Source organism: Chionomys nivalis, chromosome 10, assembly GCF_950005125.1.
Source record: "Chionomys nivalis chromosome 10, mChiNiv1.1, whole genome shotgun sequence".
In the NCBI taxonomy this organism is placed as follows: Eukaryota; Metazoa; Chordata; class Mammalia; order Rodentia; family Cricetidae; genus Chionomys; species Chionomys nivalis.
In genome coordinates, this window is record NC_080095.1 from 48,807,662 (window position 1) to 48,821,031 (window position 13,370).

General features: G+C 44.4%; 1 protein-coding gene across 1 annotated transcript in view; it reads left to right on the forward strand.

Annotated features, from left to right (window-relative positions):
* The first annotated feature begins 488 nt into the window (after positions 1–488).
* Positions 489–13,370, forward strand: part of Wdr89 (WD repeat domain 89) — a 34,984-nt gene continuing 22,102 nt past the window's right edge. The window contains exon 1 of the mRNA XM_057782862.1: positions 489–655. The gene's annotated coding sequence lies outside the window, so the exon portion shown is untranslated. The remainder of the gene's footprint in view (positions 656–13,370) is intronic.

Here is a 13,370-nt window from a genome sequence, read left to right on the forward strand (position 1 = left end):
TCCTGCCTCACTCTCAGGATGAGTCCCCTAGTGTGCGTAACAACTTTCTACTCCAGTCTGAGGAAGCCAAGGAAATGCTGGAAACCCTAGTGTCATCTTCAAGAACCCGGCAAAGCCACATCCGCATGAAAAGGCAGAACTCACGTTATTCTTGTCGTCTATTGGTCACACATCCAGGAAGCTGGGTTGCAGGGACTTCCGTTGTTGTGCGGCGCTCCGTCCCCCCCCCTCGGCTGAGTCACGCATGCGCAGGATTCCTGCCCTCGTCCAATCGGAAGGTAGCGAGCGAAGCCGCGCTGCTCCCCCTTCTTCGGCGCCCGCGGTTGTGGACCGCCTCTCTGCTATGGACCAATCCGCTTCGGTTTCCTCTATGATTTTCTCCAATCAGAGGCGGAGGGCGGAGATCCGGGCGGCCGTGGGCAGAGCGTGGTTTTTCTCCAGCTCCAGTGTGGGGTTTGCTTCTGAGGTACCTTCTGCTGGGCCGGGCGGGGTGACGATCATGGGCAGCAGCTCTCTCGATCGGCGGCCGCCGCGCGAGATGCGCGTGGAAAGCTCTGGGCGGGGAGCGCGGAGGGGACTCCGGGCGGAGCGGGAGAGCGGAGCACGTGCGCGCGAAGTGGGTCTCTTGTGTGTCAGGCTGTGTGGTCGATGACGGGTAGGTAGCACCTGCTCGCTCATGCTTGCCCTTCCTGCACTCACTGCACACCCACCTCTGGCTCTCGCCTCTTTCGCTGTCAGAAAGCAGATTTTCACTTAGGAAGCAAAGCCAAGGAATACACTGTATGCCGTGATGCCAGCTTCTTTCTATGCGATGACTTCCGTGTGTCGTGGCATCAGGTCCACACACCTATCTGCAGAGCTTGGTGCTGGCCCGGTGTGGTGGTGCACACCTGTGATCCTAGCACTGGCCGGGAGACAGAGGCAAGAGTTGCCAGGCAGCCAAAGCTTCCTAGAGAAACTTTGTCGCACACGTAGATACACACACACGCACACACAACTAACTCACAACAAAAAACACTCAAGAGGTAGATGCTGTCAGCATGCCCATCTTCATTTGAAAAAATATATATATTTTATGTTAACCTCAGCTTCGATTGCACGATTAAAATCAGTCGTAATAAATTGCTTCTTAGTACTGTGATAATCCAATGAGAAATGGACTTAAAGCATACGTTACTGGTATCAGGTCTGCTTGTTTCTGCTGGTATAACAGCATCTGCACAGGCTAGAACTGTACAAACATACAGCCTGGTAATACTGTGAGATACCTCCGTGTGGACCATTTTCCAGCCTGTCGGGTTCAGGATAGTATTTATTGTCCAGAGAACAAAGTGAGCAATGTTTGGTTTGTATTTTTATCTTAGATATTCTATAACATTTAAGGCAAAAGTAAGCCCGCATTACTTGCTGACTTTCTTTCACTTCCTATTAGGGCAGTTTTAGAGTGTGTCTTTGTTTACAAAATCATGATCATGATTTCTGCAGCGTTTGCTTCTTTTTCTTTTTTCTTTTTCTGTTTGTTTTTTGAGACAGGGTTTCTCTGTAGTTTTGTTTGTTTGTTTGTTTGTTTTGAGCCTGTCCTGGAACTAGCTCTTGTAGACCAGACTGGCTTTGAACTCACAGATCCACCTGCCTCAGCCTCCCAGTGCTGGGATTAAAAGCGTGTGCCACCACCGCCCTGCTTGCTTGCTTTTTTGTTTTGTTTTTGAAACAGGGTTTCTCTGTGTAGCTCGGGCAGTCCTGCAACTCGCTTTGTAGACCAGGCTGGCCTCGAACTCAGAGAACTTAATGTTTTCTCAAATGCTGGAATTAGGCCTTCACCGTCAACCCCACCTGCAGCTTCTATTTATTACAAATAGAACTGAAGACATTGCCTTTTTGTTGCTGTTGTTGTTTGAGACAGGCTCTCAAACTATGTAGCTTTGGCTGGCCTAGAACTTTATAGATCAAGCTAGCCTGAACTCAGAGGTCCACCTGCCTCTGCTAGTGCTAGAGTTAAAGGCCAACGCCACCAAGGGAAACTTAAGACATTGCTTTTTTGCTTTTCCACTCTAATGTTAAAGAAAATTAACAAAAATAAACAAAATACAAACCCTTCATTTTCAGTGGTCTCTTTAAAAACAACAACAAAGGAGAAAAACTCCTGGGGTCTCTTGTTACTCAGTCTAGTCCAGAGCTCGCTGTGTAGTTGGGAGTGACTTTGAATTTAGAGTCCTCTACCTCCCTAACGCTGCAGTGTTGGGATTGCAGCTGTGTACCCTATGACCATATGACATGGTCCTGAGGATTGAACCCAGGGCCTTGTGCACACTAAGCACACTGTACCAACTGAGACACATCCTCGGCGTAGGTGATGTCTGTGTAGTTATTTGCTTGATAACAAAAATGAGACTAGGTGTATTAGTGAAAGGGAATCTTTTCATGCTAGTTCAGGTTAATACCTTAGAGTGGATTATGTACAAACCACTGCTAAGCTTTCTGTTTTTAAATATTACATTTATAATATGTAATACTATATGGCACATGACACTGCCACTCTGGAGGCCAGAAGACACTTGGGAATCCACTCTCTGGTTCTGCAGTGTAGGTTCAGGGGATCAAATATAGGTCAGATGAGTGATCTCACTGGCCCTGTTTTTGAGACATTCTCACACTGTACCCTAGGCTGTCCTAAGTTCACTGTTTATCTTAGGCTGGCCTCAAATCTAATCCTTCCTCATAAGCCATGGCTGACTACTGTTCAGCTTTTGGAAGGGCTTCTTAGTTTCATATGGCTGCTTAACAAATTACTACACTTAGTGACTTCAGACAGCAGCTGGATGGTAGCACATACCTTGAATCCCGGCACTCAGGAAACAGGCAGGTGGATCTCTGTTCGAGGCCAGCTTGGTCTACAAGAGCTAGTTCCAGGACAGAACTACACAGAGAAACCATGTTTGGGAGGGGGAAGCATAAATGTGGAGCTGGAGAGGTGATTCAATGACTGCTTTCTGCACAGGATATGGTGGTACATGACTTTCATTCTAGCACTCTGGAGGCAGAGGCACAGGTAGAGGCCAGCCTGATCTACTTAGCAAGTTCCAGGACAGCCAAAGCTACAAAGAGAGACCCTGCCTCAAACAAACAAAAAACCTCCAGAAGATCTGAAGCTGCTTCTGGCCTCTTCAGGCACTAGTACACAGGCATTCACAGACACGTGCATCTAGGTAAAAATAAGCAACACAAATGTATTAGCTTTCAACTTGGCTCTAAAGTATTTTACGAAGCTAATGTCAAGGTATCAGGGACCTGAAGCCTCTTGGACATCTCAGAGGCAGATGTGTTTTTCTAGCCTTTTCCAGCTTCTAGTGACTGTATCTGTTAGCCTGCAACTCTTTTTGCCTTTAAAGACATTTCACCCTATAGCCCTGGCTGGCCTTGAATGCGTGGTAACCTTCCTGCATTAGGCTTCCAGGTGCAGGGGTTTCACCTATGGACCATCCTGCTAGACTCAGTGTGTAGCTCCTTCTGGCAGTCTTCTTTGGCTGGCTGCTCGCATCATCATCTAGCTCTGTAACTGAGTCTCCACCCCTCCCTCTTCTGAGGAAACCTGTGGCATGTAGAGCTTTCCCAGATAGTCAGAAATTATTCTCCCTGTCTCAGGATGCTGTGCGAAGGTATGTTAAACATGCTTGTCATAATGAGGAGTGCTGATGGGTTCTAAGAGGTGGGTCAGACTTAAGTATCTTTTTTAATTAATTAATTTATTTATTATGTATACACTTTCCAGGATACAGTGCCAGATCTCATTACAGATGGTTGTGAGCCACCATGTGGTTGCTGGGAATTGAACTCAGGACCTCTGGAAGAGCAGCCAGTGCTCTTAACCTCTGAGCCATCTCTCCAGCCCCAGACTTAAGTATCTTTGGGAGCCATTTCTCAGCCCTCCACAAAGGCTCTGATGCACAAGTACCCTGTGCCAGAACTGTATGTGCAGTAGGGATTTTAAGAGAGAAAGGATAGACTTCCAGACAGCTGTGAGAGAGCTGGGCAGCTCTTGAACACAGAGGTAACTGAATAGTCCTCTGCTGTAAAACTAGAATCGATTATTTAGAGAAGTACCATTGGATTCTAACCTACCATAAGAATTCGTGTGACTTGCCGGGCCGTGGTGGCGCAGGCCTTTAATCCCAGCACTCGGGAGGCAGAGGCAGGCAGATCTCTGTGAGTTCGAGACCAGCCTGGTCTACAAGAGCTAGTTCCAGGACAGGCTCCAAAACTACAGAGAAACCCTGTCTCAAAAAACAAAAAACAAACAAACAAACAAAAAAAAATTTATGTGACTTGCAGTCAGTTCATTGATTCTGAGATCACAACATTACCGTTCTTGGGAAAGATTATGATTTATCCCGGGCTTCTTTCCCAGTTTACTTCAGTCATATAACTTCAGGTTTGTATATATCCCCCACTTTAAGTATCATGATATTAGGTGATGGGAATCAGCCATTCCGACAACCCAGTCTTTTGGGAGTGGTAGTGCATGGCACAGGGAAGGCAGGATCTTGAGGGTAGGAGGGAAACTGGAAGCGCCAGCATTCAAGGCCTAGTCTCAGCTGCACAGCGAGTTTGAGGGCAGCCTGAGCACATGAGACCCCATGCCACAACAGTTAACAACAAAACGCAGCTACCTCAAACCTCTGGGTCCTGTTGCTCCTGACGATATGCAGAAGGCTTTATTGAGAACTGGACCCATGTGGTCCCCTCTGGTCTCAACAAAAAACACGGCAGCTCTGATGACTTAAGAGTTGTCCCGTCTTCACACAGGCATCTCTTGCTAGAATTCACAGTTTTTGAGAGACATGTTTACTAAGTACAAGTATAAATACACTGGAATAAATGTATGAAAACCCAGCTCCAGATAGGCATTCACTATATAAAATCTTAATAAAGATTTGTGTTTGGGGCTGGGCAGTGGTGGCGCACGCCTTTAATCCCAGCACTTGGGAGGCAGAGGCAGGTGGATCCCTGTGAATTTGGGCTAGCCTGGTCTGCAAGAGCTAGTTTCAGGACAGCTAGGACTGTTACACAGGGAAACCCTGTCTTGAAAAACAAACAAAACAAAACAAAACAAAGAGTTGTGTTTGGTTTGAGTAGGAGGGGAAAGGACCAGGAGGAGCATGCATGAGAGAAGTTTCTCGTGGATCAGACCTAGAAGTGGCCTATGTCGTTTTCTTTCGCACTCCATTGGCTAGAAGTCTTTGGCATGGCTGCATATAACTAACCTGATTGTATGCCTAGCTATTCATCTGTTGTGCTAGCAGTTGGCTAAGGCAGCAGCTCATTTAGCCACTTACTTATAACTTGCCCTCAAAGAGTCCTTAGTTTCTTAATCCTTTAAATTCTCCATTGTGCTGGGCACTGTGGGGTTCACCTTTAATCCCAGCATAACAGGCGCTCTGTGAGCTCAAGGCCAACCTGATCTAGGCTAGCTAGGACTACATAAGGAGGCTCTGTGTCAAAAACAAAACCAAATGAATAAAGTCTCCATTGTTGTTTAGATGTCTGTTGTGCAAGAGTCCCTCTGAGGCTGATGCTAGTGATCTATGCTGGTGTTGGGTCCACAGCAAAAAGCTGCTCCCCGTTGCTCGAGGAAGTCTGGGCTTACACTCAGAAACTGCCATTACAGTTTTCTGTGTCTTGGCTGAGCAGTGAATGAGAAGAGGATGTGACCACTCCGAGGCAGTAGACTCTACATGACCAGTAGACTGAACCAGGCCTGGGGGGAGGGGAGACAGGGATGCGAGAGAGGAAGAGAATGGAGGGCCAAGAAGGCAAAGGGAAGAGAGAAAGCGTGACCAAAAAGGGGGAAAGGGAAGCAAAGTTGGGGTTTAGGATAGGGGATGGGGTGAGAAGAGCTGAGAAGAGACTGGAACTTGCTTGAGGCCAGCAAGTGCTTTGGTATGCTAATAGGACCCACCGTTAGCTCGCGCGCGCGTGCGCTCTCTCTCTCTCTCTCTCTCTCTCTCTCTCTCTCTCTCTCTCTCTCTCTCTCTCTCTCTCTCTCTCATTTTTTGTTCAAGACAGGGTTTCTCTGTGTAACCCTGGCTGTCCTGGAACTCGTTCTGTAGACCAGGCTGACCTCAAACTCAAAGAGATCCACCTGCCTCTGCCTCTCAAGTGCTGGGATAAAACTGTGCCACCACTGCCTGGCGAACCTAAGGCTTTGTACATGCTAGTCGCATACAAACAGCTACACCCTCAAGCTCCTATTTTCTCTCTCCTAGAAACATTGCCTTTTTTTGTAGCCCAGGCTAGCCTTGAACTCAATATCCTTCTGCTTCGGCCTATAGAGTGTTGGAATCACGGCATGTTATCAGTTCCTGAAGTAAAGGGAGGGAGAAGTAGTGAGACCATGGGCAGGAAGGCTTTCTGAAGCAGGTTGAAGCAGGTCCGTGTTGATCCAGGAGCCCTTTCCTTTTTTCCTCTCTGGCTTCAACTCACTGCAATCACCCTTGGTCTAGGGACAGTTACAAACCTTGTATTCCTTCATGTTACACATTACAGCGGTTTCCATGCCTCCTGTTAAACGGTGCACAGAATTAAAGAATAAAAGGCTACTGCATTTTTCCAGATGTTTTGTGAAAGCTGCTGGGTGTTCATCTTTTTCCAATTTGAAAAAGTTATTTAATAGTTAACATTTCAATAATTTTTGCAGGCTTTTAAGATTTAAAATGTTAGGCAAAGGAAAGGAGGGAAAAGACACTTGTCTTCAAGGACTATTAAATTTAAGTGGGTGTATGTTGAAATAAATGATGACTAGAATCTTTATTTCTTTGATTACTTATTTGACCAACTTTCTGTAGTTCAGATTGGCTTCTAACTTGTTATCCTGCTTCAGCTTTCTTTTCTCTCTCTCTCTCTCTCTCTCTCTCTCTCTCTCTCTCTCTCACACACACACACACACACACACACTCGCATGCACAAACTGCATGTTCTTACTCTCTTGCTCTTTCTCGATTGCTCGCTCTCCCCTGCTGCTGAAGACTGAACTGAAGGTCTTACGCACGCTAGATGATCCCACTACCACTTCACTACATCCCCAGTCCTATTGTTTGTCCTTTTGGACGTGCTGGTTGGTGGTGGAATACTGGGCCTCACACGAGTTTGAGTAAGTGACTTTCCACAGAGCTACATCTCCAACCCCTTGCTGTCTGAAGAAAAAATTTCTGGCTGGGTGTGGTGGCGCATAGTCTCAGGACTCTGGAGGCCAAGGCAAGCTGATCTTGGAGTTTAAGACCAGTCTGGTATAGGTAGTGAATTCCAGGCCAGCCAGGGCTGCGTAATAAGACTCTGTTTCAAATCAAACAAAGACAACAAGAAAAAAGAACGTACATTTCTTGAGTGCTGCAGAGCCAGTGGCTAAGAACACAGGATTTTAGTGAAACTGCTTGGGTTACCCCTGTATCTGTCTTTGCTCTCTCTGCACCTTGGTCTCTTTATTTTTAACTGCTCTGTTTATGCTTTAGTTTCCCCAGCTGTGAAGTTGAATAGCAATAAGCACTTCTTAAGATGTTGTGAATATTTGAAGGGCTTAAACCTGTACTTGACAAACACTGTTAATTGAATAAAAGTACTCCCCCTTGACTTTATTTGATATTAATTATTAATGTGATATAAATAGCAGGGTGGCTGGTTATTTTCACATTTTATTTTGTGTGTCAGGGGACAACTTGAGGGAGTCAGTTCACTTCTACCGTATGAGTTCTAGGGGCAAAGGTTACCAGGCACTTTTACCCACTGAAGTGTTTCTCTGGCCTACTAATTTTAATTATATCTCAAAATTGGTGATGTTTTTTCTTATTTTGTTTTGTTTATTGAGGCTGGGTCTTTCTATATAACAAAGTCACTTAAAGTGTAGCAGCTTCCTGCTCTTCTCCAGGGAAAGGTTCCCAATGCATGTGTAACAAGTCTGCTGCTGGGGAAAGGTCTCTCCTGTGAAGTTGTTGCAGCTACCCTCCTCTAGGGGGCAGCTTCCCCAGTGTTACACTTCTGCCTGGCTCTGGTGAAAGTTGGTACAGCCTAGCTCTGCTCCATCGAAAGTATCACAGCACACAAACCTCACTCTTGAGATTAATGGGAAGGAAGGATCTTCCTCGGGCTGCCTCTAGAGTGAGAAGCAGCGGCAAACTGAACAGGATACAAGGCTTTTATATAGGTTTTTTGTTGTGGTTGTTTTGTTTTGTTGGTGGGGGAGGTACATGGCAGAACTTTCCAAAGTGACTTGGGATTAGTGGATTTTTGTATCCTGATTCTGGGGCAGGATCAGGATTTGGTGGGACTTCCTGTCCAGGTACCTCAGGGATTGGTGGGATTCTGCAACCTGCCTTTGGGGAAAGCTCAGGGATTGGTGGGATTTCAAGACCTGGTCCTGGACAAATGTGCTATCATGTTCAGCTTAACCTTACCTTTTAAACTCTACTGCACTTAGTTATAAATTGGGAGCAGCAAATGTAACACCCAGATGTTGTGCACACCTGTAATCCAAGAATTTGAGTGCAAGTTTGACAGGATCCCATAGGATTCTGTCTCAGAAGACCAAGTAAATAACCGAAAGAAAAAAAAGAAAAAGTAAAATACAAACAAAAACTCATAGTGTAAAAATACTCGGTAGGACTTCCCAGAAGGTTGGACAATGGACATGGTGTATGACAAGAATTCAGTGCATGTTACAGCAGTGATGCACATGAAAGAACCGGTAAATAACAATTGGGAATGTAAAAAAGCAGGGTCCAGGGAAGAGCTGATTTGCTGATAGTCACCTTCCCTCAAAAGTAAGCCAAGGGGGGCTGGAGAGATGGCTCAGAGGTTAAGAGCATTGCCTGCTCTTCCAAAGGTCCTGAGTTCAATTCCCAGCAACCACATGGTGGCTCACAACCATCTGTAATGAGGTCTGGTGCCCTCTTCTGGCCTGCAGGCATACACACAGACAGAATATTGTATACATAATAAATAAATAAATATCTTTTTTTTTAAAAAAAAGTAAGCCAAGGTAAATCTCATACAGATGTTTTCCCATAAAGCCAGCTCCTGTTTTCTGTAATGCTGCCAATTCCACTCATATGGAAGGCTACAAATGGTGCCTTCATCTCCTATTGTGTTGGCTTATTTTTGTGAGTATATATTAGTTATACTTAATGGATTTCATCATGACATTTTCATATACATAGCCATGCCATATTTAACTTCCCCCGTTGTCCTCTCTTGTCCCACACCTCTAGACCCCCTTCCTCCCTGCAGCTAGACCCGCCCCCATTTTCATGACTGTGCCAATCCCAGTGAGTTTAATTAATTGCTTGTGTGAGCCTCGGTGAGGCCCTGTTGACTACACCACTGAAGTAAACGTCTCTCCCTCTCCCATGTTTATACTTCTTGGCTGCTGTCAGATCTTTTTATCTTGGTTCTGATTTCTCTTTAGAGCCCTTCTCCTTGGATCCTTAGTCCTGTGTTAATCAGACTTAAAGTTGTTAGCATGCATAGCAACAATCTCTTTTCAAGTAAGGAAGAGAGAAAATGAATGTTGAAGCTATTTTTTTTTCATATTTTTCCCTACCTGTGATGCTTCTAGCCTTAATGTAGCACTGAATTATTTTTGAAGGTATTCTAAACTTTCTCTTGAAGATTGTAAAGTATTTTTGAACTAAGAAAGGAATTTGAAACTAACAGTCCTCTGAGCCATTCTCAAATAATGCAATTCCTGAATCATTGGGCTATTTTTATCTTAAATGATTAATGGGTAGGCTTGTATTTTACATAAAAATATAATGTTATAAAGTACTGCATTTGGAAATTCAAGATCACCCGATCCTTTTGTGAAGTAAAAGTAGCATTCTGAATACTTGATGAGCTTCCCCCAGTAGAGTACATTAGTGTTTATTGATGTTCTCTGCAGACAGAGAGCTGTGTAATACTGAGATCCTGACCAGTTCCTTAGCTTCTTCAATTCTGCCTTCCTGGAGTGTGCTGGCTAGTTTATGTCAACTTGACACAAGCTAGAGTTGTTGGAGAGAGGAAGCAGCCGCACCTGAGAGAATGCCTCCAGAAGATCAGACTGTGGGCAAGCCGGTCGGACATTTTCTTTTTTTTTCTTTCTTTTTTTTTTTTTTTTTTTTTGGTTTTTCGAGACAGGCTTTGGAGCCTGTCCTGGAACTAGCTCTGTAGACCAGGCTGGTCTCGAACTCACAGAGATCCGCCTGCCTCTGCCTCCCGAGTGCTGGGATTAAAGGCGTGCGCCACCATCGCCCGGCTGTAGGACATTTTCTTAGTGATTGGTGTGGGAGGATCCTGTATAAGGTGTGAGTCTGGCCTGTATAAGAACACAGACTGAGCTTGCTGAGCAGCACCTCGTCCATGCTCTCTGCATCAACTTGCTGAGCAGCACCTCGTCCATGCTCTCTGCATCAACTTGCTGAGCAGCACCTCGTCCATGCTCTCTGCATCAACTTGCTGAGCAGCACCTTGTCCATGCTCTCTGCATCAACTCATGCTGCCAGGCTCCTGCCCTGCTTGAGTCCCTGTCCTGACTTCTTTGCTGATGAACAGCAATAGAGAACTACAGATAAGCCAAATAAACCCTTTCCTCCCTAAGTTTGCTTTGGTCATGGTGTTTCCTCACAGCAATAGTAAACCAAACTAAGACATGGAGTTTTATGAGAATGAAGGAGTTTGGCATGAACTACTGACATTCTCAAAGCTATGGTTATGGATGGTTTATCAATATGTTACATTTCAATTTGTTTCTTATGTGGTAACCTTTCTTAAGAAAAAAAAGGTGGGAGGGGAATTAGACTGTTTCTTCTGAGGCTTTAGTGTGGTTTTGTGAGCCTTCCTGTTTAACCTGCATTGTTTTACATATCGGTGAGTAATTCTTACCTTTGTCTCCTGGTTTTCTTCTACCAAGTACAGTTTGTGTTTGCCTACTCTCACAGGAAGTAGGGTTGCTTAGCTACAGTTTGGTAGAATGATGGGTCTGAAAAGATTGGAAGCCAGCTGTAGTGACACACACCTGTGATCCCTGTTTGTAGGAGCAGAGGCAGGAAGATTGTGAGTTCAAGGCTTGTCAGGAACACGTAGTGAGTACCAGACCAGCCAGGGTTACATAGTGAGACCCTGTCTCCTAAACAACAAAAAAGAACTGAAAAATATGTTTCTTGTCCTTGTGAAGTTTATACTCTTCAGTAGGCAGAAGCAATGAAAAGTATGTAAAGTATAGATAATTAACACATCAATTTACTTAGCATATGATTATTGCTGCATGAATATCACAATATATTGATATCTAGACGAAGCTGAAGTTCATTTTGTGCTAGATTAATAGGAATTTTATCTAACCAGTAGAAGTTGAAGTGAATCATGAGGTATGGGTAGGAGCTAGGTGACTAAAAGGATGTGGGATCCTTAGAGAGAGTAGCAATCCTTTTTCTGATTCTGTTGTTGGAAAAATATTTTACTGCCTAACACATTTACCCACTAGAATGTTGATGGTTGTAAAATACAGTCATTTACCTGTAGTTCATACAGAAACACAAAATAATTATTATGATATTTATCATTACTAAAAATTTTGTTAGATGTGGTGACTTTAATCCTAACATTTGAGAGGCAGATGCAGCTGGATATCTGTGAGTTCAAGGCCAGTCTAGTCTACATAGTGAGTTCTAGGCTGGCCAGGGCTACATACTGAGACTTTGTCTCAGAATAATTTTTTTTTCTTTTTGTTTTCTGTACTCAAGAAATAATTATGTTTGGCCAGTGGTGGCACTTGGGAGGCAGAAGCAGGTGGATCTCAGTGAGTTCAAGGCCAGCCTGGTCTACAAAGTGAGTGTCCAAGACTGTTAAAAACAACAACAACAACAACAACCCTGTCTCAGGAAAAAGCAAAACAAAACAGAAAGAGCAATAATTATGTTTGGGTGTGGTAGTTCATGCCTGTTAGTCTCAACATTCAAGAAAGAGAGGCAAGGGGCTGGAGAAATGGCTCAGTGGTTAAGAGCACTGCCTGCTCTTCCAAAGGTTCTGCGTTCAATTCCCAGCAACCACATGGTGGCTCACCACCATCTGTAATGAGGTCTGGTGCCCTCTTCTGGCCGGCAGACATACATACAGATAGACTATCGTATACATAATAAATAAACAAACAAACAAACAAACAAATAAATGAAAGAGAGGCAAGAGAATTGCTTAGAATTCCACATCAGCCTTCACATTGTCTGGGACTTTTCCTGTGAAGGTGTAAACAAGTATTTATTCAGTCCAAACAGGGAACAAGGACAGAGCAATGATTCTACCAAAGTCCAGCTTGCTGAGTCAGTGCCTTTATTGGGGCTACTTACAGAGTATGCGTGGTAACTTTCAGAAACAGGCAGGTACAACTGAGAGGCAGCTACATCATTGCAAGGCCTACCCCAGCCTGGGTGCAGACTAGTGGAAACTGCTCTTGTGAAGCTCTCTGCAGTTTGTGGAGCAGAGAGTCTCTTCTCTTCAGCAGTCTTAATTGCTTATGTAACCGTGGGGAGGGGTGGACCTTGTGGATCTGCTAAGTTTCAGGGATTTCCTGAGAGTTATGATTTGGTTATTTCCCTAAGTCTTAAGGAGTGTCTCTACTGATTTCCAGTCCAGTCTGGTTATAATGTCTTAAAACTCCCTCCCTCCCAAAATAAAGAGAAAGGTTTGTGTGCTATGCATGTTTATTTTCTAGTCAGTGCGATGCCGAATTTCAGTACTTTTCATGGCAGAAAATTAGCTTCTAAGAACAAAGCTCTTTCAGAATTCCTCCATAGGGTTGGGTGTGGTTATGCACTGCTTGTGAGATGAATATGGAAAATCATGAGTTCAAGGCCAGCCTAGGCTACATGAAATCCTGTTTCAAAAAAAAAGTGAGTTTATCCTATGTGAAGTAAGAATTCCTTCTCTTGTGTGTAATTTTGCCATCTTTGTCCAGGATCCCTCTAGGTGCTAAATTGAGTGTTTCCTAGCCTCTGTTAGGAGCAAGGTTGCTTCAGAAAAGGGATAGGAAGCAAGGGTGATCATGGAAAGGTAAATACTGAAGTGGACATCGAGGGCCATTTTCACAGAAGATTCATTAACTAGTTTATTCGGGTCTTCATCAAAGGTGATTTGATAGTGAGCCTAGATGAGTAAGATTTGAAATCGGTAGAAACAAATCATGAGAAAGTCCATATTTGAAATTTTGGTGGCATGGACAAGTAGATGTAGGGTTTAACAGACTCTAGAGTAATGAGATTGGAGTTTTGAAGAGAGATCCGAGTTGCGGTGAAAGTCTAGATGCTCACATGGTGGAAATAATTTCTCTTGTCTAGGGAGAGAGAAGCATC